Here is a 27,855-nt window from a genome sequence, read left to right as displayed (position 1 = left end):
GGCACAAATGAATGTCATGGTGAGCAGCTTGTATAGTCTTTTCCAGTCCTTTGGGAAGAGGTGATACTTTAAGCAGTGTCCATGTTTCGTTGCCATGCCACAAAAAACCTTTTGGGCATTCTAAACTGCAGGTGCTTAAGACACAGTCAGAGCACAGTAAATCCCATTGATTTATTGATCAAGCATGTCAACCTTTGCCATTTTACTTGGCCTCATAATATCCTTGTGTTTCAGATAGGATCGCTGGTAGAAATGGGAGAGGGTGGGGATAGGGACTGGTGTGGAGAAGTAGAGTGATAAGAGCTTTCACACCTACAATTATGTAAATTGTGTCATAGAGTACAAAAGCTTTAACAGCAATTCAATCGACATAATTTTAATTTACAGTTTTCCCCAATTGGTTAGGAAGGAGGTTTTACTACACCCTTCTTACAGGCAAATTACGGTTAGATGACTTTCCAAAGATTACTGCTAGTGACTAGGTAAGAATTAGAACCCACATCTCCCATTTTCAGGTCTCTTGTTTTTAACCACTTTATTCAAAATTCCTGCTTTTAGAGCAGTAACAAGTCCTATAACTAGAAATTGGGGATTTCTAACTTGACTCCTGATAATGAGAAGCCCCCCATCAAAATCCCTTTCTCAGTTTTTTCCCATTGGAAAAAAAAGAATATCCATTCAGTTTTACCATAATGCATACTTTCACTACAAATGTGGACCAGAATGTTGTTAGGGAATTAGGAAAGGGAATGTTCTTCCAAGGGTAAGGCCCTGTTTGGATCCAATCCATGGTATTTATTGAGAACCTAGAATGCACAGAGCACTATACTGAGTGCTTGGGAGAGTAAAGTATAACAGATATGGTAGACGCATTCCCTGCCACAGTGAGGATCCACCGTGGCTCATTGTCATGACGCAGCGTCTGAAGAAATGTTCTGTGCATGTGTGTGTTGCCTGCTGACAGCTTCAGGCATGGGGACTACTGCAATGAGAGCTTTCCTCAGCACCGACCTTTGCAAGAATGTAATCCCCACATCATAGAAAAACGTTTTGTACATGGGCATTTTTTCATTTTCTCGTTTAGTTCTTCTCTTCCTCATTTTAAAAGAAGTTACACTTATTCTTATGGATGAGGGAAGAAAAGGTAGCTAAATTTAGGAAGCCAATTGAGAAGGCAAGGGGATTAAAGAGTCACATCAGAAGAACCGGGTGGAGGAGGTAGGATGAATGGGAAGGAAGAACAACTTGAAAGAACAAAAATGTCAGCAGATGAGAAGGAATGGAAGTATTTGATTGAGTTGATCTACTAAGTCAGAGGGAAAGGAGAAAGTAATATGAGCAACCCAGGGCAGGATAATGGAATGCTTTGGCTAAGTGGTATTTTCAGAATTAATGCATCTTTTCATGAGAATGAAGCCCTTACTGTTTATTTGGGCCTCGAGAGACCTGCCCGCCATCACACCGCGTGGCCCCCGCTGCTACTGGAAGGATCCTCTCCTCAGAGCGCCCCCATAGACGCCCGGGACTCCATTCCCGAGAGGCCCGCCATCACACCAAATGGACCCCGCTGCTCCCCGAAGGATCCTCTCCTCAGAGCGCCAGAGAGGCCCGCCATAGACGCCTGGGACTCCGTTCCCGAGAGGCCCACCCGCCATCACACCGCGTGGCCCCCGCTGCTCCCGAAAGGATCCTCTCCTCCGAGCGCCGCCATAGACGCCCCCTGCTTCCACCCCCACCCACTTAAGCGACCTTCCTTATAGTGCCTCCCAACCCCCCTTCCCGTTCCGGTCCTGACTAACTCCCCTCCCCACCGCACCCCGGGAAAAAGGCCCTTGTTATCACCAAGTTACATTAACGACAACCTCATTCGCACCTATTCAGCCTTCCTGTCCCGCCATCGACCCCCGACCCACGTCCTCCCCCGGGCCTGGAATGCCCTCCCTCTGCCCATCCACCAAGCTAGCTCTCTTCCTCCCTTCAAGGCCCTACTGAGAGCTCATCTCCTCCAGGAGGCCTTCCCAAACTGAGCCCCTTCCTTCCTGTCCCCCTCGTCCCACTCTCCATCCCCTGCATCTTATCTCCTTCCCTTCCCCACAGCACCTGTATATATGTATATATGTTTGTACATATTTATTACTCTATTTATTTTACTTGTACCTATCTATTCTATTTATTTCATTTTGTTAGTGTGTTTGGTTTTGTTCTCTGTCTCCCCTTTCTAGACTGTGAGCCCACTGTTGGGTAGGGACTGTCTCTATATGTTGCCAGCTTGTACTTCCCAAGCGCTTAGTACAGTGCTCTGCACACAGTAAGCGCTCAGTAAATACGATTGATTGATTGATTGATTGATTCTAAGGTGATTTCCATCTTCTAGATTGTGGCAGCATGGCTAGTGGAAAGAGTATGGGAGTCAGTATCCTGAGTTCTACTCTCGACCGTACCACTTAACTGCTGTGTAATCGAGTAAGTCACATAACATCTGGGCCTCAATTTCCTCATCTATATAATGGGGGTTAGAAATACCTCTTCACCATCCCCTTGGATTGTAAGGCATTTGAGGGACAGGGACATTGTCTGACCTGATCATCTCATATCTCCTCTGGTGCTCAGCAGAGTGCTTGGCTCATAGCATATAATATAATATCAATATAATATAGTGTACGATACAATATACAATACAATATAAATATTTTGTGAACTTGTTATATGTGCAAGTTAACATTAATAGCAAAAGGATAAAAATACTGTTTATGAGTCAACTTCAAGATCTCTAATTGTACATTAACAAGAAAACTTTATTAAAAATGCTGCATGAAAAATGTTTTAATATTATCTAGTGAATATGGGTGATTTTGGCTTACAAGGAAGCTGTACAAAGGGGAGTAAATTTGCAGTCTTTTGTAGCAGTCATTTGAAATGCAATTGAATTGTAGCTGGCTTGAAGAAACAAAACCATTCACTTTGGTGTGTACCTGTTACTGCAGTGCTTTCTGTAGTGTTGAGTTTTCTGGAGGCCTTGATGGGAATTTCTCAATAATTAAGAAATACCACAGTATTTGGTTCAGCATATCATGTCAGCTCCTTGTGGAGAGGGAACAAGTCTAGCAACTCTGTTATATTGTACTCGTCCAAGTGCTTTTTACAGTAATCTGTACTCAGTAGGTGCTCAATAAATAAAATTGATGGATTGATTGATTTGAGTATATTACAATCTCGATTGGATTGGTCCATAAATCAAAGGATCTCTTGTTGGAGGAATTTCTTTATGGATCAGATGTGTTTTCTGACATTGGCATCAACCCCACCCTATACCCAGCTAAGGGCCTCTCTGTCCTTTTGTTTTAATGGTACTTGTTAAGTGCTTATTTTGTGTCAAGCATTATATAAGCCCTAGGATAGATTAAAGATAATCAGTTTGAGCACAGTCTCTGCCCCACACAAGACTCACAGTCTAAATAGGAGGGAGGAGGAATAGAAGGGAGGAGGGACATGTGGGAAGGAACATGTCTACCAACTCTCTCACATTGTACTCTCCCGACTGTTAGGACAGTGGTCTGCACACATCGAGCACTCAATAAATACGATTGATTGATTTAAGCTCCATTTTACAGATGAGCCAACTGAGGCCCAGAGAAGTTAAGCAACTTGCCCAAAGTCACCCAGTAGACAAGTGGCAGAGTTGGGTTTGAATGCAGGTCCTCTGACTCCCAAATCCGTATTTATCAACTAGACTATGCTGTTTCTCTATCTCTGCTTTTCTGTCAAGAAGATGCTTCGTTCCCTGTAGTCTAGCAGTACTCGTAATAGAGTTTAATAAATGCTCACTGTATGCAGAGTACTATGCACTGGGGTAGAATACACTATGGGGAATTAAACACAGACCCTGTCCCTCAAGGGGTTCACAATCTAATACTAATTCATTCATTCATTCAATCAATCATATTTATTGAGCGCTTACTGTGTGCAGAGCACTGTACTAAGCGCTTGGGAAGTACAAGTTGGCAACATATAGAGACGGTCCCTACCCAACAGTGGGCTCACAGTCTAGAAGGGGGAGACAGACAACAAAACAAAACATATTAACAAAATAAAATAAATAGAATAGTAAATATGTACAAGTAAAATAGAGTAATAAATACGTACAAACATATATACAGGTGCTGTGCGGAGGGGAAGGAGGTAAGGCAGGGGGGTGGGGAGGGGGAGGAGGGGGAAAGGAAGGAGGGGGCTCAGTATGGGAAGGCCTCCTGGAGGAGGTGAGCTTTCAGTAAGACTTTGAAGGGAGGAAGAGAGCTAGCTTGGTGGATGTGCAGAGGAAGGGCATTCCAGGCTAGGGGGAGGATATGGGCCGGGGGTCGACGGCGGGACAGGTGAGAACAAGGTACATTCATTCATTCAATCGTATTTATTGAGCGCTTACTGTGTGCAGAGCACTGTACTAAGCGCTTGGGAAGTACAAGGTACAGTGAGGAGGCTAGCGACAGAGGAGCGGAGGGTGCGGGCTGGGCTGTAGAAGGAAAGAAGGGAGGTGAGGTAGGAGGGGGCGAGGTAATGGAGAGCCTTGAAGCCGAGAGTGAGGAGTTTTTGCCTGATGCATAGGTTGATTGGTAGCCACTGGAGATTTTTGAGGAGGGGAGTAACATGCCCAGAGCGTTCCTGCACAAAGATGATCTGGGCAGCAGCGTGAATGTTTTTGGTCCTTTGAATTCTGGGAAAGTGCAATAAAATGTAAACAGTTAATCAATCTATGGTTTTTTTTAAACTCTTGCTGTGTACAGGGCACAGGATTAAGTGCTTGGGAAAGTACAAAACTACAGAGTTGGTAGGCAAGATCCCTAACCACAAGGTGTTTGCAGTCTACAGTTTCTGTCACCAAAACCTGCGGGTCTGACCTCCACAACAGCACCAAGGTCCACCCCTTCCTCTCCATCCAAACCGCTACCTTGCTGGTTCAATCTCTCATCCTATCCCGACTGGATGACTGCATCAGCCTCCTTTCTGATCCTCCATCCTCCTGTCTCTCCCCGCTTCAGAATATGCTTCACTCTGCTGCCCGGGTAATCTCTGTAAAGAAACGCTCTGGGCATGTCACTTCCCTCCTCAGAAATCTCCAGTGGTTGTCTACCAACCTTCGAATCAAGCAAAAACTCCACACTCTTGGCTTCAAGACTCTCCATCACCTCGCCCCCTCCTACCTAACCTCCCTTCTCTTCTTCAGCAGCCCAGCCCACACACTCTGCTTCTCTGCCGCTAAAATCCTCACTGTGCCTCGTTCTCATCTGTCCCACCATCGACCCCTGGCCCTTGCCTTACTTCTGGCCTGGAATGCCCTCTCTCCACACAAGCACCAAACTAGCTCTCTTCCTCCCTTCAAAGCCCTACTGAGAGCTCACCTCCTCCAAGAGGCCTTCCCAGACTGAGCACCCCCTTTTTCGACTCCTCCTTCTCCCTATCGCCCCCTTTACTTCCTCTACCCTACCTCCTTCCCCTCCCCACAGCACATGTATATATTTATGCATATTACTCTATTTAATTTATTTGTACATATTCATTACTCAAGTTTATTAATGATGTGTATATAGCTATAATTATATTTATTCTGATGGTTTTGACACCTATAATTCTGTTTATTCTGATGGTATTGACACCTGTCTACTTGTTTTGTTTTGTTGTCCGTCTTCCCCTTCTAGACTGTGAGCCCGTTGTTGGGTAGGGACCATCTCTATACGTTGCCGATTTGTACTTCCCGAGCACTTAGTACAGTGCTCTGCACACAGTAAATGCTCAATGAATACGATTGAATGAATGAATATAGGTAATGGTAACAATATTTTCCCAAGAACTTGACCATGGCCTTATAACTTCCTCACAAATGAGGTGAAGCAGTAAGAGAGCACGTCAATTTGGAGACTTTCAACTTGTATTGAGAAGCACTGTGGCTTAGCAGGAAGAGTGCAAGCTTGGGAGTCAGAGTTGTGGGTTCTAATCCTGACTCCACCATTTATCTGCTGTGTGACTGGGAAAATCGCTTAGCTTCTCTGTGCTTCAGTTACCTCCTCTGTAAAGTGGGGATTAAGAGTGTGAGCCCCTGCATGGGACAACCTGATCACCTTGCATCTACCCCAGTATTCAGAACAGTGCTTGGCACGTAGTAAGCACTTAACAAATACCATTATTATTATTATTTTAATTACAAAAGAGAAAATGAAGAACATTTGGATACCACCCTGATCCACATTTGCTTTGCACCCGATCATTTATTCTAGTGAAGAGTACTAGCCTGTTGAGAGGGCTCAGTGGTAGAAACCACTGCTTCAAGAGAAGCAGGTCTTTGACAGAACTACTGTTTCAAGAGACATAGCGGGGTTTAATAGTTAGAGCAGGGGCCTGAAGGTCAGCAGGACCCAGATTCTAATCCTGGCTCTGCCACCTGTCTGCTGTGAGACCTTGGGCAAGTCTTTTCACTTTTCTGTGCCTCAGTTACCTCATCTGGAAAAATGGGGATTAAGACTATGAGTCCCATGTTGGGCAGGGGCTGAGTCCAATCTAATTAGCTTTTATCTACTCCGGGGCATAGTAGGGTGTCTGGCATATAGCCCGTAGCAAATACAATTTTAAAAAATGTTCACACACACACACACACACACACACACACACACACACACACACACACACACCAAAAAACCTTGAGCCTGGTGCCACTTTGGTCCAAGAAGGATTCTGGCAATGCCCAAAACATGACTTATGCACAGTTGCCTGCAAGATGAACACTATCTCCTTCCTATTTCAATGCTTGTGTCACACACCCCCTTCTCTTTCTCCTCCTCCTCACCTGTATTTAATCTTCCATTTTTAGTCTTCATTTCTCAAAGAACTCTAAGATAACTTCAAAGAGTCCACTTCAAAGCTGCCCCTCTGAGGAATACCAAGCCACCTCAGTCTTAGGTTTTGGGATCTTCAGGCTTTTATTTGGTGATATGTTTTAAAGGAAAGATAGTGAATAGAGGTTTTTGCTATTAAAAATGTGTGTAGTTTAGAAAAATCAGGATATTAAAAACTACTCAGCCTGAGATGACCTCACAGGGAATGAAAAAGTATTGTTGTTTGTCTCAGTGTCTTAATGCTGGTAGTGTAATTCAGAGATGAAATCTGAATTTGTAGGAAGCATTTTCTAAGTGGCCCAGGAGGCTGAGAATGTTGGATATGGCAAAGAAGTCTTGGTTCAGATCTCTGGAAGATGAGAATTCCTTTGGTTTGGTTCGATTATCAGTCAGTCAATCAAAGGTATTTACGGGCTCTAATCCTGGTTCTGCCACTTGTCTGCGCTGTGACCTTGGGCAAGTTATTTAACTTCTCTGTGCTTCTGTGACCTCATGTGTAAAATGGGGATTAAGACTGTGTGCCCTAGGTGGGACAGGGATTGTGCCCAGCCTGATTAATTTATATCTACCCCAGAGCTTAGTACGGTGCCTGGCATATAGTAGGGAACTAACAATTCCATTAAAACCCCCCCCAAAAAAAACCTGCTTGGGAGAGTACAACACAGTTAATAGACACGTTCCCAAAATGATGCAAGTGTGAAAAGAAGTAGCCTGGAAAATGAAGGTTTGGTGGAATTCATGTGGGCTGGGAAGATGTCTACCAAGTCTGTAGTACTCCCTCAAGCACATAGTACAGTGCTCAATAAATACCACTGATTGATTCTCCCTTTGTGTCATTTAAAAACACGATAGGAAGCAACATAGGGGAATCACCTATATGAGGGGGCAGAAACCTGGTTTTATGGATGAATAATATCTTGACATTTTATAAAGCCTTCATTTTTACTAGTTATCATACAGTTTATTCCACTTTGCACTCAGAACATCTTAGGAGATAGGGAGGATCTGATCCCTTTTAGACTGTGAGCCCACTGTTGGGTAGGGACTGTCTCTATATGTTGCCAACTTGTACTTCCCAAGCGCTTAGTACAGTGCTCTGCATACAGTAAGCTCTCAATAAATACGATTGATGATGATGAGGAGGAGGAGGAGCAGCAGCATGGCGTAGTGGGTAGAGCATGGGCCTTGGAGTCAGAAGGTCATGGGTTCTAATTCTGGCTCTGCCACTTGTCTACTGAGTGATCTTGGGCAGGTCACTTTACTTCTCTATCACCTCAGTTTTCTCATTTGTAAAACGGGGATTGAGACTGTGGGCTCCACGTGGGAGAGGGACTATGTCCAACCTGACTTGCTGGTATCTACCCCAGCGCTTAGTATAGTTCAGGCACATAGTAAGTGCTTAACAAATACCATTAAGCACTTAGTATATTGCTTTACACATAGTAAGCGCTCAATATATATGATTGAATGAATGAGGTGCATGTGGTATTGTCCCCATTTTACAGATGCAGAACCTGAAGGCCAAGGAGGTTCAGGGGCTTGTCCAAGATCCCCCAGTAGACCAGTGGCAGATGAGGGAGGTTGAACTCCTCTGCCTTATACACCTCGAACAGCCTACCCTGCCACCGCAGAGCACTGTATGCCACAATTCCCATTCCCTGCATGGCAGGGAGTTGGCAGGGACTGAGTCAAATAGGTTTAAGTGCCCTCTTAAACCCCCTGGGCTCAAGAGTTTTCTCCATCACCCACCAATATAGATTCTGGGAGACTGCCATGCTTTATAACTAAGAACTGTTTTGCTTGGCACAAGAACTATTCATTTACTTGTCTTTACGTTGTTGTTTTGGTTGGTTTACTCTTGTTGTTTGCAACACATTGTTAGCATTGTTCTCAATCTGGCCACGCCCACCTATATTGTAAATACCATATTGGGCAGGGACTATGTGATATTTGCATCTACCCCAGCTGGTAGCATAGTGCTTGGAGCACACTACTTAATTAATTAATGATGTCATGTATTAAGCACTTACTATGTGCAAAGCACTGTTCTAAGCACTGGGGAGGTTACAAGGTGATCAGGTGGTCCCACAGATGGCTCACAGTCTTAATCCCCATTTCACATTTCACAGATGAGGTAACTGAGGCACAGAGAAGTGAAGTGACTTGCCCAAAGTCACACAGCTGACATTTGGTGGAGCCGGAATTTGAACCGATGAACTCTGACTCCAAAGCCTCTTTCCACTGAGCCATGCTGCTTCTCCAACTTTATGCATACCATTACTTCCAAAAACTAACTAACCTGAATGCAGGCCTTCCAAATTCAGAGTATCCTACCCTTTCCACTAGACCACAGTCTTCCAAACCCCTTAGGTTCATCTCTGAAGATGATTTGAATACTCTGTTCCCTCAATCCTGCCCCCTCTTAATAGTAATAATAATAATAATGGTATTTGCTATGCACTTATATATGTCAAACACAGTTCTAAGCCCTCTTCCTCCTTTCTCTCTACCTCCACTACTTGGATTTGCTCATCCCTTCAACCCTTTCTTTTCCTTGCAAATTTTCCATTTCAATTAAACAAACTAATGGCTGTTTTTGAGTCTACTGTGTGCCACACACTGTACTCTTTGGGAGAGCACAATTGAAGAAGACAACTAGGAAAGGAAAAGCTCATCCCATATTTGGCCCAAGGCTTTACTCAAATGGTTTATCAATATGTTCTCTAGGTTTTTTGACTGTAATCGCTTATAGAGAAGGGATGGGGCTGTGGTTGCATTTCATTTCTGTATGGTCCAGCACAATACTATGTGGAAGTGGGGCTAAGATTTGTTCTGGTTCTTTGGATGACACTGGGAGTGATGCAGAAAACCCTAGGCACAAAACTCTGTGTCTCTTTAAAATCCTTCCTGTCCAGAAACACCCATCTGGGGCTACTTTCTGTGGATTTGTCTGGAATTGAATTAGACACGGAAGAGTGGTTGCTTGGGTCACTCTATGTAGAGTAAATAGTTTTCTGCCTTACTGATCAATCATATTTATTTTACAATGTGTGCCCAGCACAGTACTAAGCGCTTGGGAGAGTACAATATAACAGAGTTCATAGACACCTTCCCTGTCCACTAAATCATCTCCAATGTTCCCAGAAATGCCCTGATGAGATTAGAGAAGCTGCTCTAATACAGCAAATCTGCTGTGTCCTAAAGCGGTGGTCAAATAAAGCCATAAGAGCACCGGCCTGGGAGTCAGGGGACCTTGGTTCTAATTCCAGCTCTGCCTTGTGCCTGCTGTGTGACCTTGGGTAAGTTACTTAACTTTTCTGTGCTTCAGTTACCTGATTTGTAAAATGAAGATTAAATATCTGTTCTCTCTCTGACTGAGACTGTGAATGTTGTGTGGGATAAAGGACTTTGTCTGACATGGTTACCCTCTCAGGGTCACATCTGGAGAGTTTCCAGTACTCTGCCAGTCTCAGCTACGGGAAGGAGAGTCAAACAGAGGCATACACGTTCTATTCCTAGCTTGAGCAGTGGCTAGCAAGTAGAAGGCAATCTGCTACAAGTCAAAACTCATCTTTCCTGGGCAGCAGTGGCATGGGGGAGTGTCAAGGGCAGGGACACAGGTTTACTGAATGGGAGGAGGCAATGGTAAACCACTTCCATATTTTTACCAATTAAAGTTTATGGCTACATTACCAGAACGATTGCAGATGGAGATGGGTTGTTCTGGGAGAGATGTGTCCATGGCATCGCTATAGGTCAGAGATGGCTCGACAGCATAAGACTGACCTGATTATCTTGTATTTTCCCCAGCGTTTAGAACAGTTCTTGACACATATTAAACAATAATCATCATTGTTTTTTGATGAAAGTAGTGTACACTGGGGGTTAGAGACTATTTTGGCTCCCTTGATTAACCATCAATGGAGCATTTGAGTTAGAATACGGCAGGACAGACTACTCTGATGTTTCATGGACAAGTAGCTCATATAAATTTGAGATGTCAGTAGTGAGAATGTTCATTATCTATGTGTTTTCTTGGCAGGAATAGTGACTCTCATCTGTGTGCTCACTTTTCCCGTAGACTGAATGGAGAATGAAAACAATGTGACAGAATTCATTCCTTTGGGACTTAGAATCCAGGGATGCATAAAATAATACTTAGCATGTTTTTAGCTGTCTACAGTGTTACTATGATTGGCAACTTGCTCATCATGACAAACATAACCAGCAGCAAGAATCTGGGATCTCCCATGTACTTTTTTCTTACTCATCTGTCCTTCATAGATATGATTTGTTCTTCTTCCTTAGCCCCCAAACTGATTGCAGACTTTTTCCGGGAGAAAAACATCATCTCCTTTGAAGTTTGCATGACCCATGTCTACGTGGAACACATCTTTGGAGGTGCTGAGATCATCCTTCTCACAGTGATGGCCTAGGATCGCTATGTGGCCATCAGTAGGCCTCTGCACTACCTGACCATCATCAACAGGCAGTTATGCAGGCTGCTGGTGGGGGTCGTCTGGATGGGGGGATTCTTCACGCAAAGATCCAGATTCTCTTCACGGTGAGATTACCATTCTGTGGCCCCAGTGTGATCGATCACTTCATATGTGATCTGTATCCTTTGCTGAAATTCGCCTGCAGTGACACTCAAACCCTCGGTCTCTTCGTAGCTACCAACAGCAGGGTGATCTACCTGTTCAATTGCATCCTTTTGATGCTTTCCTATGTTGTCATCTTACACTCCCTGAAAACTCACAGCTTGGAAGGCAGATGCAAAGCCCTCTCCACCTGCATCTCCCACATCACTGTTGTTGTTTTATGCTTTACTCCCTTTATATTTGTGTATATGTGACCCATGACCTCTTTGCTTGTAGGTAAAACCGTGGCTATATTTTATACCATGGTAGCCCCCATGCTAAACCCCCTAATCTACACTCTGAGAAATGCAGAGGTGAAGAATGCCATGAGGAAATTTTGGCGAAGAAAAGTGTCAAGTCTCAAGATAAATGGTCCAAAATGAAACTCATGTTCACACAAATGAGAGAAGCAGCTGACTTTCTAAGAGAAAATTGATCAAGAGAAATGTGGCCATTGGGGTTCGTGGTCAGAAATTTTAATTGTGTATTCCCTTTCCTTATTTAGAAACCTCTCAAGATTTTAGGTGCTTCTTTCCCATCTTCTTTCATCCATGTAAAGTGTGTGGTCTTAGCTTTCTACAGGAAATAATAATAATAATTCTGATATTTGTTAAGTGCTCACTGTGTGCCAAGCACTATACTAAGAGCTGGGGTGGATACAAGAAAATTGGGTAGGACACAGTCTCTGTCCCACATGGGGCTCACAGTCTTAATTCCCATTTTACAGATGAGGAAACTGAGGAACAGAAAAGTGAAGTGACTGGTCCTAGGTCACACAGCAGACTTTGGCAAAGCTGCTCTGCAGTGGCAGAGCTGGGATTAGAACCCACTACCTTCTGACATCCAGGTCCGTGCTCAATCCACTATGCCATGCTGCTTCTCAACCAACCTGCTGCTAAAGTTTGGGGTCTGTTTTCTGGATAAACACTACTATCTACTCTAATTTACCCTCCCAAAAAAGTCCCACCCAAAGCCCCCCAAACAGTAGCATTATTAATAGTGTCTTTGTCCTAGTGTTCTATTAGACCAGTTGTGTCTAGCTATAATCAGTAAAGGGTATCTGTGACCAGAGGGATAATATAAAAATGTAATGCCCTAGATGGCACACAGAGATGTTCATGCTTTTTTGTTTATGGTATTGGTTGAGTGCTTGCTATGTGCCAAGCACTGTTCTAAACGCTGGGGTAGATACAAGGTAATCAGGTTGTCCCACATGGAGCTCACAGTCTTAATCCCCATTTTACAGATGTGGTAACTGAGGCACAGAGAAGTTAAGTGACTTGCCTAAGTCACACAACAGACAAGTGGCAGAGCCAGCATTAGAACACACATTCTCTGATTCTGACAAGGACGTGCTTGTTCCACTAAGCCACCGTACTTCAGGATAATTTCAAATGGAGTCTTCTGCTGTTCACCATGTCCAGGTGGACTTGCAGAGGGTGCAGAGGTCTAAAAAAGAGCAGTTCAGGCTGTTAGCATTTTGAGGGTCAATCATGCTATTTGCAAAACTGCATCCAGTTTACCAGAGGGATAACTACTGAGAACATTGCTGAATTCTTCAGTTTCTTTGTACATTCCCTCCCACTGAGGGAAGCTTTGAGATGACAAATCAAAGTACTCTAACTGCAAGGAGAGGAAAAACATGCAAATAAGAATCAGAGAAAACTGGGGTGAACTCATCAGTGTTCAACTCCCACCTGACTCTCATCACTTAAACTCAGTCCCAAGCTCCCAAGTGAATGCCTCTTTTTGAGTTTTCTGATGCTTCTGGAATTCTAACCAGGCCTATTTTCTCCCAGAGGAAGATCATCTGGCTCTAGTCCTACCTACTATCACACAATAGGTGTCAGTGAATTGGGAGAGGTGAGTGAGCCAAAGAGTGTGGATGGATCAGGAACTGAGGAGCATCAGTTAATCAAAAAAGTTTATTGAGAACTTACTGGGTGTGAAGCACTGCATTAATTGATTGAGAAAGTACAATACAAGAGTTGGTATATGTGATGCCTGCTCACAAGGAGCTTATACCTACAGGAGCAAGGCCTGCTGGTGGTAGACTAGACTATCCCTTTTTTAGCAATCAATCAATGATATTTATTGTTTACTGTGTGCAGAGAGCTGGACTAAGTAATTGGGTGAGTATAAGGGAGAGAAGTAGCATGGCCTAGGGGAAAGGCCACGGGCCCGGAAGTCACAGGACCTGGGTTCTAATCCCATCTCTGCCACTTGCCTGCTGTATGACCTTGGGCAGGCCACTTAACTTCCTGTGTTTCAGTTCCCTCATCTGCGAAATGGGGATGCACTACCTGTTCTCCCTCATACCTGGACTGTGAGGCCCATGTGGGACCTGGTCAGTGCTTAGTACAGTGACTAGCACACAGTAAGTGCTTAACATATACCAGAATTATTATTTTCTCATATCTACACTAACAGTTCAGTGATTGACACATACTAAGCACTTAACAATTGCCATCATTATAATTATTATTACAACAGAGTTGGTAGACACATTCCCTTCCCACAAGGAGCTTACACACATCAGTGATGTCTGAGGAAGACTCAGCTGAATGGCACTTGAGTAGAAAAGGGACATTTTCAGGGGCAAAGTGTGTAAGAGAGAGTCTCTCTCAATAACACACTCGTGGATGCAGCCTCAACAATGGTAAGGCAATCTTGCACTGTAAATCCAAGAAAAGGTATGGAAAGGTGAGATCAGTTTAGGAAAAGGAAGAGTTTGGGAAGTATTCCCTCTGCTTTGCCCAAAGCATCTTGTTTGGATTCAGCAGTTAAATTGAATGCAGTATTCTAAATGCTTACATGGATTGGTCTTCTGAGCTCCTAAATCTGCTCACTGTGACAGCAGCATTTCAAAATGTTTTTCTCGAATAAGCTTACTAAGTCTCAAAGCATAAAACTCGTCTGTGTCTCCATGTTCTTACTCTATGCATCTGTCGATGAAACCTGCATTTATGATGCTGGCACCCACTCAATCCCTCTTCATCCCTTCCCAATAGAGAAAAAAGTTTTGTCAGTCAATCAATCAGTGGTAGTTTTGAGTGCTTACTGTGTGAAAGCACTGAACTAAACGCTTGGGAGAGTACAGATGGGGACACTGCTTGGCATACAGTAAGCACTTAAAAATGTCATCACTATTATTATATAACAGACATGTTCCCTTCCCACAGTGAGCTTACAACCTAGAAGGACTGGTCCACATGTTATCATTTAAGGTGTTGAATAAATGTTCTTGAATCATCAACTCATTTCTCAGCTAGACTCAGTCCTTACTCACTTGTATCTAGAAATGGCACCCTGTGATAATATAACAGGAAGCAGCATGGTGTAGTGGAAAGACCACAGGTCTGGGAGTCAGAGGACCTGGGTTCTAATCCTAGCTCACAACTTGTCTGCTGGGTGACCTTAGAAAAGTCACTTCACTTCTCTGCTCCTCAGGTAGCTCAATTGTAAAATGGGGATTCAATACCTGTTCTCCCTCCTACTTAGACTGCAGGCCTCATGTGCGACAGGAGCCGACCTGATGGATTTGTATGTATATCAGGGCTTAGAACAGTGCTTGACACGTAGTAAGTGCTTAGCAAATACCATTGAAAAATCCCATTTTTTTCTGTTCCTTTTTCATGGTGACACCTGAACGAAGCGACTCCTATATCTCTAGTGTCCCTAGAGAACGAATATGAAAAGAGATAAGACAAAGAATCAATAAATCATATTTATTGAGCACTTATTGTTTGCAGAGCACTGTACAAATAAGTTAGGAGAGTACAATATAACAGAGTTTGTAGACACATTTCCTGCTCACGACAAGCTTAGGTTCTAGAGGGGGAGACAGTAGAATCAGGTAGAACTATTATGGAATGCAGAAATTCTTATTAATTTTCTCCTCAAAATTATGGCCTAGAAGACAACAGTCATTGTTCTGGAGTTCAGTCATTTAGTCATATTCCTATTGGGCACTAACTGTGGTACTCTTGGCGTTCATGACTGAAATTCAACCTTCAGCTAGATGTTCCAAGTCTGAGCCTCAGAAGATCTGTACCTGTCATAGAGGATGGCCAATTCAAGAAAACAACCAGAACCTTCCCTCTTGTCTCCAGAGAAACAGACATTCATATTAAGTGTATTCTGCAATGAGCAATAAAACCCCTAAATGACTAGTTTTGTCTGTTCTTCAAACATTGCTTGCCAAGAGATTTTTTGAAATAACTCGGCTCCCTCAGCAGAGAGAGATATTTAATATTGTTGATGTAACAGTTGTGGATTTATTGAAAAATGGGTCACTTGGCAGGATTACCTAAGGAAAATGTCAAAAGACTGTTTTTCATGTTGATCCAAATGCTTTATGTTTCTGAGGAGAACTCCATTTCCCCAGAATTGAATTACTGAACAATAGTGATTAAAACTCATGATATAGATGCAAAACTGAATAAAAGTAAATGTAATTTAGCTCAAAGGGAATTTCAATTTGCTGGGTGTTGGTGTTAAAATTAATCAAAATGTAATACAGGTGAGCAAGTCTCACAAAAGATAAGAGTAACAGGTAATGATGAAATATTTGGCTTTTCTGGCAAGTACATTTCATATCTGACACAAGAAACAAGACATTTAAGACCTTTCAAAGAGGATAAATAGCACAAGAGTCAAAAGGTATTGAGTAAAAGAGCATTGTCACTACAGTATCCCGAAAGAGAAACCAAAATAATAATGGGTGGCCAAAAGCAAAGACACAGTACAACAATATCCATGTAATAATGTGGAGCAGAAAGGTATCAGGAGCATAAGAACCTAAATCAGTCAATGGTATTTTCTTTGCATTTACTTAGCAGAGCACTGTACTAAGCCCTTGGGAGAGTACAATAGAACCTAAAGTTGAGACAGTGACTAAGCTCAAATGAAAACAGAACTCTTCTTATTTATAATTGGTAAAAAACCGGTAATAATAATTGTCTGAAACTGGAACATCACCCCACAGTTACAAATATTAAATTATCAGTTATAGGTATATGATATATCCTAGCAGCCTGGCATAGAGGATAAAGCAAGGCCCAGGAGTCAGAAGATTATGGGTTCTAATCCCGGCTCCACCACTTATTTGCTGTGTGACCTTGGGCAACTCACTTAACTTCTCTGTGCCTCAGTTACACCATCTGTAAAATGGGGGTTGAGAATATGAGTCCTATTTGGGACAGGGACTGTGTCCAATGTGGTTTGCTTGTATCTACCCCAGCACTTAGTACCGTGCCTGGCACATAGTAAGCTCTTAACAAATATCATTGACATTATTATTATTTGTGAAATGCCTCAAAAATATCAACAATGACTGTGGATTAGGAAATCCCGAGACCTTGGTTAAAAGTGGTAATTGATCTCTTTTAATATAAGGGAAATGTGTGCTTTACTTATTAAAATTCCAATTTCCTAAATGTGAAATGCTGATTAGCATTATGGAGAGTGTAGTAACTAGAATTAAGACTATTTTTGTAAGTCAATATCATTGTTGTAGCATTGCATTCAAAAAAATTGAATTGGATTTAAATTTCCTGTGTATAACTGCCTGTCTAGGATAATTCCTGGGTATAGATTTATCAAAGAAGGGGCAAAATAATTTTAAAAAGACTATTTGTCAAAGCTAAACATTTAGGAGAGAGCTTCATTTGGCCTTAGGAAATTAACACCATATTTGGCAATAGGACCAATCACAACCAGAGTTTTCTTTCTGGAAGCGAAGTCATAGCCACACTTCCAATTAATTTAGAGGTGAAATGGGTAACAAAGGGGACATTTAGTAGAGATAGGATGTCAAGAAAACAAAGCAAGAAATTCAAGGATATGCTGCAGAATGGGTGAAAACATAAGGAATTTATATCTACTTGTATTTTGGGTTTAAGGATGCCAATATTGAGATTCTTATTGGGCTATATAAGTGTGACTAACAATTCCTTCCACACTATTGGCATGTAAAGTTGCTTCCTTTCCCCCTTTTTGGATATTTGCAAAGTGCTTACTACAAGTCAGGCACTGTTCTAAGCACTGGGGTAGATGCAAGGTGGTCAGGTTAGAAACAGTCCATGTTCTACATGGGGCCCACAGCCTTAATCCCCATTTTACAGGAGAGGTCACTGAGGCACAGAGGAGTCAATTGACTTGCCGAAGGTCACACAACAGACAAGCAGCAGAGCTGGGATTAGAACGTAGTTCTTCTGACACCTAGGCCCCTTGCTACACTATTGTGTTTGTCATCCTCAGTTTTAACCAGTGAATCAATGCCATGTATTAAGCACTTACTATGTGCAAAGCACTGAATTAAGCTTTAAAATAATAATAATAAATATGGTACTTGTTAAGCATTTACTGTGTGCCAAACACTGTTCTAAGCACTGGGGTAGATACAAGGTAATCAGGTTGTTCCACGTGGGGATCACAGTCTTAATCCCCATTTAACAGATGAGTGAACTGTGGCACAGAGCAGTTGTGACTTGCCCAAGGTCACACAGCAGAAAAGTGGCGGAGCTGGGGTTAGAATGCACGTCCTCTGACTCCGAAGACCATGCTCTTTCTACTAAGCCACACTGCTGGGAAAGTACAACATAATAGAGTTGGTAGAAGTGATTCCAGAACACAAGGACTTCATTTCTAACTGCTGAATGCCAGGCTGATCTGGCAGCTTCTGCTGTCTCCCAGATGATAGACACTATGCCACATTATTTGGGGTTTTGTTTCACTTGATCTTGAAAGCATTTCTGCTTCTGATCAATTGATTAATCAATTGATTGATTCTGTTGCAAACCCTTCTTATGGTTACCCTATTTCAGCTCACCCAAAAACAGCTGTTTGGGTTTCTTGGGTCATCCATTTTCCTACAGCGTCCCACCCAGTGAAGGAAACAAAGGGACCAGAATCGATATTGAGTGTTTACATAAGAAGCAATGTAATAAGGGCTTGAGGAGGGGGTGATACTTTGATGCCGATGGATTGCCTGTTTTCCAGGACCATGTTGTTTGTGACCCTCTCTAGTCATTGGATACTAAGTACTGTTCATAGGCAGAGTTGTTGGAACTTCTCTAGAAGTCAGATGTGGCATCTGTTTGTTATGGTATTTGTTAAGCATGTACTATATGTCTTATACTGTTCTAAGCACTGGCGTAGACAGACCTTTATCAGATTAGGCACAGTCTCTGTCCCAGATGGGGTTCACAGTCAAAGTACATGGGAGAACAGGCATTGTATCCCTATTTAAAGTTGAGGGAAATGAGGCAAAGAAAAGTTAAGTCCTTTGATCAAGGCCACACATCAGGTAAGGGGCAGAGCCGGGATTAGCACCTAGATAATAATAATAATAATAATAATAATAATAATAATAATAATAATGGTATTTGTTAAGCAATTACCCTGTGCAAAACACTGTTCTAAGCGCTGGGGGATACAAGGTGATCAGGTTGTCCCACGTGGGGCTCACAGTCTTATTCCCCATTTTACAGATGAGGGAACTGAGGCACAGAGAAGTGAAGTGACTTGCCGAAAGTCACACAGCTGACAAGTGGAATAGGTGGGATTTGAACCCATGACCTCTGACTCCAAAGCCTGGGCTCTTTCCACCGAGCCATGCTGCTTTTGATCCCAGATCCCCTGACTCCCAGCCCCATGGTTTTTCCAATAGACCATGCCGTTTCTCTCTTTTGTGTAATATAATTGTTCCATTTTAATTGCTCCATCCACCTTCAGATTCATTTGGATCTGGATGCCATGAAGGCTCCTACTCTCTAAAAGGAAGCATTAATGATCTTGATTCTGTTTTCTACTTCTTTTTCTATTTTTCCATCATTTAAGGATGTAAAGAATTGAGAGTCAGTATTTAGGTATGTCACTGTTGAAGATTGTTGTTTGTATATAGGGCTGTAAATAACCTTGATTTTCAAATGAATTACTAGTCCACAGAAATTTGCTGACAAGTGGTTCTTAGAGAAGCGGTCCCTAGGAAGAGCTCAAGCCTGAAAATCAGAGGATCCGAGTTATAATCTTGGCTCTGCCATATGTCTCCTTTGTGACCTTGGGCAAGTCATTTAACTTCTCTATGCCTCAGTGACCTCATCTACAAATGTAATGTCTGTCTCCCCTCATAGACTGTAAACTCCCAGTGGGCAGGGATCATGTATACCAATTCTGTTGTATTGTCCTTTTTTAGGGTCTTAAGTCAGTGTTTTGCACACAGTAAGCATTTAGTAAATACCATTGATTGATCTCAGAACCTTCTCCGACCCATTATTCCGTAGAGCTTTAGGGTAAAGCACCCTCTCAGGATCGCATTTGGAGAATTTGCAGTACTCTACCAATCTTGGCTTTGGGAGGGTGAGTAAAGCAGAGGCATACCCATTCTATTCCTGGCTTGGGCAGTGGTTAGCAAGTGGAGGGCAATCCGCTGCAAGTCAAAACTCACCTGTGCCAGGTAGCATGGGAGAGAGTCGAGGGCAGAGACTCATTTACTGCGAGGAAGAAGGCAATGGTAGACCACTTCCATATTTTAACCAAGAAAGCTCTATGGCTATGCTACCAGAATGATTGCAGATGGAGGAGGGGCAATCTGGGAGAGAAGTGTCATCTTCCTACCTTATTATTACCATAGCTTGTTAACTGTTAGCTACCCTCTGCGATGCCATCACCTACTTATATCATTGCTACTGTGTTATTGCTTCTGCATTTCAATTGTTAAGCTCCCGCTGTGCTGTCATTTACCCTGCTGACCTCACAATGAACTATCAATTCCCTTGCTCCCAACTGCCATTCCCATTCCTCTCCCCTTCCCCTCTCCCACCCAGCTTTTTCTCTCCCTTTCCCCCCCACCACCGCTCCCCCTCGCCCCCTACACAGGATCCCTCTGTACCTGCGCCAACCCTCAACTCCTCCTTCCCAGCCCCCCTCCCCTCCTCCCCACCCCCACCCATCCCAGTTTCCCTTTCCCATTGCCACCCCTCTTCCCACTCTCCCCGCCTAGGCCCCCGCCAACTCATCGCAATCCAAACCCTCCCCACCCCTCGCACCTTTCCCCCTCCCTCCCTTCCCTCCACAGCTGCTTCCAAGTGTGGCCTCTGGAACCCCCGCTCCATTATAGGTAAGCTCCCTTTCATTCTGGACCTATTCCTTTCCAGATCTCTACTCCTCCTCGCCCAAACTGAAACATGGTTGTCTCCGGACGACACGGTCTCTTCTGCTGCTCTCTCCAGTGGAGGCTTCTTCTTCTCCCACTCCTTGAGACTCACCGGAAAGGGAGGAGGTGTCGGTTTCCTTCTCGCACCCCAATGTCGCTTTCGCACTATCCCTCCTTCCCCTTCCCTTTCCTTCCCTTCCTTTGAAGCCCACATTATGCGCCTCTACCATCCCCTCCAGATTACTGTAGCCGTCATCTACCGCCCGCCCCGGCCCCACCTCCAACTCCTTTAACGATTTTGACCCCTTCCTCACCTTCCTTCTCTACTTTTCCATGCCCACTCTGATCCTTGGAGACTTCAACATCCACATGGATAACTCTGGTGACTCCTCTGCCTCCCACCTTCCATCTCTCCTTGACGTTGCCAACCTCTTGCTCCACCCCACCTCGCCCACTCACCAACTTGGTCACACCCTCGACCTCGTCATCTCCTACCGCTGTACTATCTCCACCCTCACCAACTCTGAAATCCCACTCTCTGATCAGAACCTTCTCACCTGCCTCCTCACTCACACTCCTCTCCCCTGTAAATCTATATTACTACCTCACAGAGACCTCTGCTCTCTCGACCCCATTCATGGTTCTAAGCGCATCACACCCCACCACGCCTCCCTTTCCTCTCTACCCAATCTTGATTATAAAATTACTGCTCTCAACTCTACCCTCTCTACTCAGCTCGACTCCCTCGCTCGCCTTTCCCTTCGCCGCTCTCGTTCCACTAACCCACAGCCCTGGATCACGGCCACTGTCCGCCTCCTTCGCTCTTAAGTTCGAGCTGCTGAACGCTGCTGGCGAAAGTCTAAACACCATGCCAACCTCGTTCACTTCAAGTTTATCCTTTCCTGCCTAAACTCTGCCCTCTCCTCTGCCAGACAAAACTATTTCTCCTCCCTTATTGACACCCATGCCCATCATCCCCGTCAGCTCTTCCATACATTTAACTCCCTTCTCAGGCCCCCTGTTCCTCCCCCTCCTCCTTCCTGCACCCCCAAAGATCTGGCCTCCTACTTCATTAATAAAATTAAATGCATCAGGTCTGAGCGCCCCAAAGTCACTCCCCTCCCCTTCTACAACCCCCCGGCTCTCAACCCTCTCTGCTACTCTCCCATCCTTCCCAGCAGTACCCTCAGATGAGATCTCCTCCCTCCTCTCAAGTGCTACTCCGGCCACCTGTACTTCTGACCCCATTTCCTCTCATCTTATGAAATCTCTCGCTCCGTCCCCACTCCCTTCCTTAGGTTCCATCTTCAATTGCTCACTCTCCACTGGTTCCTTCCCCTCTGCCTTTAAACATGCCCACGTCTCTCCCATCCTAAAAAACCTTCTCTTGACCCCACCTCACCTTCTAGTTATAGCCCTATCTCCCTCTTACTATTCCTTTCCAAACTCCTTGAACGAGTCATCTACACGCACTGCCTCGAATTCCTCAACGCCAGCTCTCTCCTCGACCCCCTCCAACCTGGCTTCTGTCCCCTACATTCCACGGAAACTGCCCTCTCAAAGGTCACCAATGACCTCCTGCTTGCCAAATCCAATGGCTCCTACTCTATCTTATTCCTCCTCGACCTCTTAGCTGCCTTCGACACTGTGGACCACCCCCTTCTCCTCAACACGCTATCCAACCTTGGCTTCACAGACTCTGTCCTCTCCTGGTTCTCCTCTCATCTCTCCAGCCGTTCATTCTCAGTCTCTTTTGCGGGCTCCTCCTCCCCCTCCCATCCCTTTACTGTAGGGGTTCCTCAAGGGTCAGTTCTTGGTCCCCTTCTATTCTCTATCTACACTCACTCCCTTGGTGAACTCATTCGCTCCCACGGTTTCAACTATCATCTCTACGCTGATGACACCCAAATCTACATCTCTGCCCCTGCTCTCTTTCCCTCCCTCAAGGCTCGTATCTCCTCCTGCCTTCAGAACATCTCCATCTGGATGTCTGCATGCCATCTAAAACTCAATATATCCAAGACTGAACTCCTTATCTTCCCTCCCAAACCCTGCCCTCTCCATGACTTTCCCATCACTGTTGACGGCACTACCATCCTTCCCGTTTACAAGCCCGCAACCTTGGTGTCATCCTCGACTCCGCTCTCTTGTTCACCCCTCACATCCAATCTGTCTCCATAACCTGCCGGTCTCCCCTCCGCAACATCGCCAAGATCCGCCCTTTCCTCTCCATCCAAACAGCTACCCTGCTCGTTCAGTCTGTCATCCTATCCCGACTGGATTACTGCATCAGCTTCCTCTCTGATCTCCCATCCTCCTGTCTCTCCCCAATTCAGTCTATACTTCACGTTGCTGCCCGGATCATCTTTGTGCAGAAACGCTCTGGGCAAGTTACTCCCCTCCTCAAAAATCTCCAGTGACTACCAATCAACCTACACATCAGGCAAAAACTCCTCACTCTCAGCTTCAAGGCACCCCATCACCTCGCCCCCTCCTACCTCACCTCCCTTCTTTCCTTCTAAAGCCCAGCCCTTACCCTGGGCTCCGCTGCCGCTAACCTCCTCAGTGTGCCTCATTCTCGCCTGTCCCACCATCGACCCCTGGCCCACGCCCTCCCCCTGGCCTGGAATGCCCTCTCTCCTCACATCCGCCAAGCTAGCTCTCTTCCTTCCTTCAAAGTCCTACTGAGAGCTCACCTCCTCCAGAAGGCCTTCCCAGACTGAGCTCCCTCCTCCCTCTTCCCCTCCTTCCCCTCCGCATCCCCCTGTCTTACCTCCTTCCCCTCCCCACAGTACTTGTATATATGTATATATGTTTGTACGTATTTATTACTCTATTCATTTTACTTGTACATATTTATTCTATTTATTTTATTTTGTTGATATGTTTTGTTGTCTGTCTCCCCCTTCTAGACTGTGAGCCCGCTGTTGGGTAGGGATCATCACTATATGTTTCCAACTTGTACTTCCCAAGCATTTAGTACAGTGCTCTGCACACAGTAAGTGCTCAATAAATATGATTGAATGAATGAATGAAAGGTGCCCATGGAGTCACTGTGGTTTGGAGATGACTCAACAGCCTAAGACAAGACAATAGGGTAAAACCACCCCCAAATGAATAAGCATCTCTCATTGAATTAGAATGTATGGCAACAGTGGGCAGGGAAGACATGGCTTCTTCATATTTTCCTATTTCAAGCATTAAGTACAGGGAACAGCATTTAGTGTAGTGCACTCAGTGGGTGTTCAATAAATACTTTGTCATAATTCTCCCATCATTATTATTATTATTTAAGTGCTTACTCTGAGTCAGCTATTATACTAAGTGCTGGGGTAGACACAATCTAATCAGCCAGGATGCGGTCCCTGCATCACATGGGGCTCACAGCCTAATTAGGAGGGAGAACAGATTTTTCACCCCCAATTTACAGATGAGGCAACAGAGACGTTAAGGGACTTGCCCAAGGTCACACAACAGGCCACTGGCAGAGCCAGGATTAGAATCCACTTCCTCCAACTCCCAAGTCTATGCTCTTTCCATTAGACCATGCTCCTCCGCATTCTTTAATGACACTCCTCTCCTTTATTCTCTATACTTACATTAGGAATGGCTATAAATGAATGACAAGTAGCCAGAGGATGGTGGTAAAACAACATCTAAAACTGGAAGATTTCCAAATTAACAAAGAAATGATGTTAATCTGACCTCTGACCTAAAATCTATGAAAACCATCGACCAATTTTCCCTTGATCAATACAATGTGTGTTCTTCAAAAAGGGGGGCAAGAACATTCTGCAGCTGATTTCCTCATTCATATTTATAGCCCTTTTCCTAAGTTGCCACTTATTCAAGGGGAAAAGTAACTGTTTTGCTCAGTGACTTTCTAATGGCATTTATCATCTCTGCATTTCTCAACGTGTAGATGAAGGGATTTAGCATGGGGGTTATCATAGTATAAAATACTGCAACAGCCTTGTCAATGGATGTGGTTGTTGTGTGCTGCACATATTCAAAGATACATGGAACAAAGAAGAAGATGGACAACGGTGAAGTGGGAGGCACAGGTGGAGAGAGCTTTGAGCCTACCCACGGCACTTTGGGTCTTCAGAGAGTGCAAGATGAAGGCATAAGAAATCAGCAACAAGACAAAGATTAAAACGCACATCCTGTCACTGTTAACAACAACCAGGAGGCGTAAGGTGTGAGTATCAGAGCAGACCAGTTTCAACAAGGGGTATAAATCGCATATGAAGTGGTCGATAACATTGGGGCCACAGAATGGTAAGTGCACCAGGAAGAGAATCTGTACTGTGGCATGAAGAAAACCTCCGACCCAGGCCACGGCCACCAGTGAGCTACAGAGATGTCTGCTCACGATGGTTGTGTAGTGCAATGGCTTGCATATCGCCACGTAACGGTCATAGGCTATCACCATGAGGAGAATGATCTCAGCCCCGCCAAAAAAATGCTCTCCAAAGACCTGGGTCATACAGCCTTTGAAGTAGATGATTTTCTTCTCAGAGAGGGAGTTGACAATCAATTTAGGTGTGCTGACTGAGGAATAGCAGACTTTGATAAATGACAAGTGAGCCAGAAGGAAATACATGGAGGAATCCAGAGTCTTACTGGAAGCCACGATTACCACAATGATCAGATTTCCCACCACGGTGACAATGTAAATGAAAAAAAACACAACAGAGATGATTGTCTGCATCCTTGGATCCTGTGTGAGTCCTAGCAGAATGAATTCTGTCACATTGCTTTCATTTTCCATCAACTTAAGGTAGGCAATAAGTACACAAGTGAGAGCTGCAGATTCGGTAAAGAGAACAATGATCCTTGTTAGGTTTGTCTTGAGATGATTAAACGATGCTTCATAAATGAGCTCAAAACACTTACATTCATTCATTCATTCAATCAAATTTCTTGAGTGCTTACTGTGTGCCGAGCACTGTACTAAGCTCTTGGAAAGTACAATTCAGCAGTAAAGAGATCATTCACTCATTCATTCTTTCAAACGTATTTATTGAGCACTTACTGTGAGCAGACCACTGTACCAAGCGCTTGTGAAGTGCAAATCAGCAACATATAGAGGATGGTCCCTACTCAACAACGGGCTCACAGTCTAGAAGGGGGAGACAGTCAGCAAAACAAAACAAGTAGACAGGTTATGAAACAAGTAGACAGGTGACATACGTAGACAGGTGACAAAACAAGTAGACAGGTCCTGCCCACATCAGGCATACAGTCTAGAAGGGGGGAGGCAGACAACAAAACAAGTGAACAGGCATCAATTATAAATACAAAGAATTATAGATATATGCACATCCAAAGAAGTAAGCAGGCATCTATATAAATCAATAGAATTATAGATGTACAAATATATACATATGTACATAAGTGCTGTGGGGCAGGGAGGGGGGAAAGGCAAAGGGGGGGCTTTGAAGGGAGGAAGAATGATTGGTAGTTTTGAGGAGGGAGGGCATTCCAGGCCAGGGGTCTGGACGAAGGCCAGGGGTCGATGGCGTGACAGGTGAGATGGAGGAACAGTGAGAAGATTAGCAACAGAGGAGCGGAGTGTGAGGACTGGGATGTAGAAGGAGAGAAGGGAGGTGAGGTAAGAGGGGGCAAGGTGATGGAGAGCTTTGAAGCCAATAGTGAGGAGTTTTTATTCCAACCATTGCAGCTCAATTTTCCATAAACTCTCCTCAAGAGTGGTTTTACTATTCCCAGCTTGTAAATTATGGCATTTATTAAGGGCTCACTATATGCCAAATACTGTTGTTAGGACTAGGGTCATTTTCACACGGGACTATTGAGATAATTGTTTCTCTGCTCAGGGTTCTTTTGCCACCATCCAGCCGGCCACTATTGAAAGTGGGAATTAAATTCAACTCACCAGAATCCAGCTCAATGCTCATGCCCTTGAATTTAGTTTCTTTTCAAAGTCTCAGGGACTGTAAGTTCAACATGGTGTGGCCTTATGCCACCACCTCCCAGAATCACGGGATTTAGAGTGGGAGCCTGTCCATTTTTATCCGGTTTTCCTCTCTGGATCAAGGCAGTAGGGAGGGGACTCCTGGGTCTCTTTCCTCCCAGAAACGTGGAATTTGGAGCTGAATGCTGTTGAAAAATAACCCATTCCAGCTCGAAGCTTTGCAGTTACTGCTAGGATTTGCTGATACACTTCAACAACTAAACGGGGCAGGTGGAAGCATTCCAAAATCAAGACCTTCCTGGACAAACTGTGAAATGCAGTCAACTGTGCAGCATGCAGTAGCCTTCACAACACCGTCCTTTCCATAGATAACAAACTTCCCAATTGTCTGTTCTCTTATCTGCCAGTTAATTAATGCATTTATGACGCCAGAAATGGACTCTATGACTAATATATCCCAGACCTTTAAAAAGGCTCCTAAAAATTTAGCTCGAGTTGTAAATCTAACACCAACTAGATAGGAAACCTGCATGACTTAATAATGATGATAATGATAATAATAGCAATAATTATGTTCCACATACTGTGCTAAGCCCTGGAGTTGATACACGATAATTAGACAGGACACAGTCTCTATTCCAGATGGGTCTCACAGCCTAAGGGGAAGGAAGAATAGCAGACATGAAAAACAGTGTGTCCTAGTGGATAGAACATGGACCTTAGAGTCAGAAGGACCTGTGTTTTAATCCCAGTTCTGCCTCTTATCTGCTGAATAACCTTGGGTAAGTCTATACACTGCTCTGTGCCTCCGTTACCTCATCTGTAAAATGGGGATTAAGTCTGTGAGGCCCAGGCCCAGGTGGGACAAGAACTGTGTCCAACCTGATTTGCTGGCAAATACTCCAGCACTCAGTACAGTGCCTGGCACAGAGTAAGCATTTAATAAATACCATAAAAACATGGCAAAGTCAGAATTAGAACTCAGATCTCCTGACTCCCACTCTCTTTCCATTAAGTCACATTGCTTCTCTTTGCTCTTCTCCTTGGGGTTCACTAAATCCCCCAACCCCAGGATGTGGGGAGAACCATTAAAGCAGGAAGGTGCTAAGTTAAAAATAACTCAATGGAATGCTTCTTCGTGCAGCAATTGGTGAGCACCTGGTGAGCACAGGACTTTGTGCAGGCACAGATTGTTGGGAGATTTGAGAAGGATTTGAACCAATTTGTTAACAAGTCATT

The 27,855-nt window shown here is 44.1% G+C and overlaps 1 non-coding gene and 1 pseudogene across 1 annotated transcript; one reads left to right on the top strand and one right to left on the bottom strand.

Moving 5' to 3' along the window:
• The first annotated feature begins 10,304 nt into the window (after positions 1 to 10,304).
• LOC119921526 lies at positions 10,305 to 10,442 on the top strand. Its single transcript, XR_005448558.1, has one exon. It is a non-coding gene; the product is annotated as a small nucleolar RNA SNORA7 (small nucleolar RNA).
• Positions 10,443 to 13,012: 2,570 nt separating this feature from the next.
• On the bottom strand, positions 13,013 to 25,452 carry LOC119921426 (annotated as a pseudogene).
• Between the last annotated feature and the right edge of the window lie 2,403 nt (positions 25,453 to 27,855).

Source organism: Tachyglossus aculeatus (assembly GCF_015852505.1).
Source record: "Tachyglossus aculeatus isolate mTacAcu1 chromosome 12 unlocalized genomic scaffold, mTacAcu1.pri SUPER_6_unloc_2, whole genome shotgun sequence".
NCBI classification, from domain to species: domain Eukaryota; kingdom Metazoa; phylum Chordata; class Mammalia; order Monotremata; family Tachyglossidae; genus Tachyglossus; species Tachyglossus aculeatus.
This window is presented reverse-complemented; position numbering and strand designations above follow the sequence as displayed.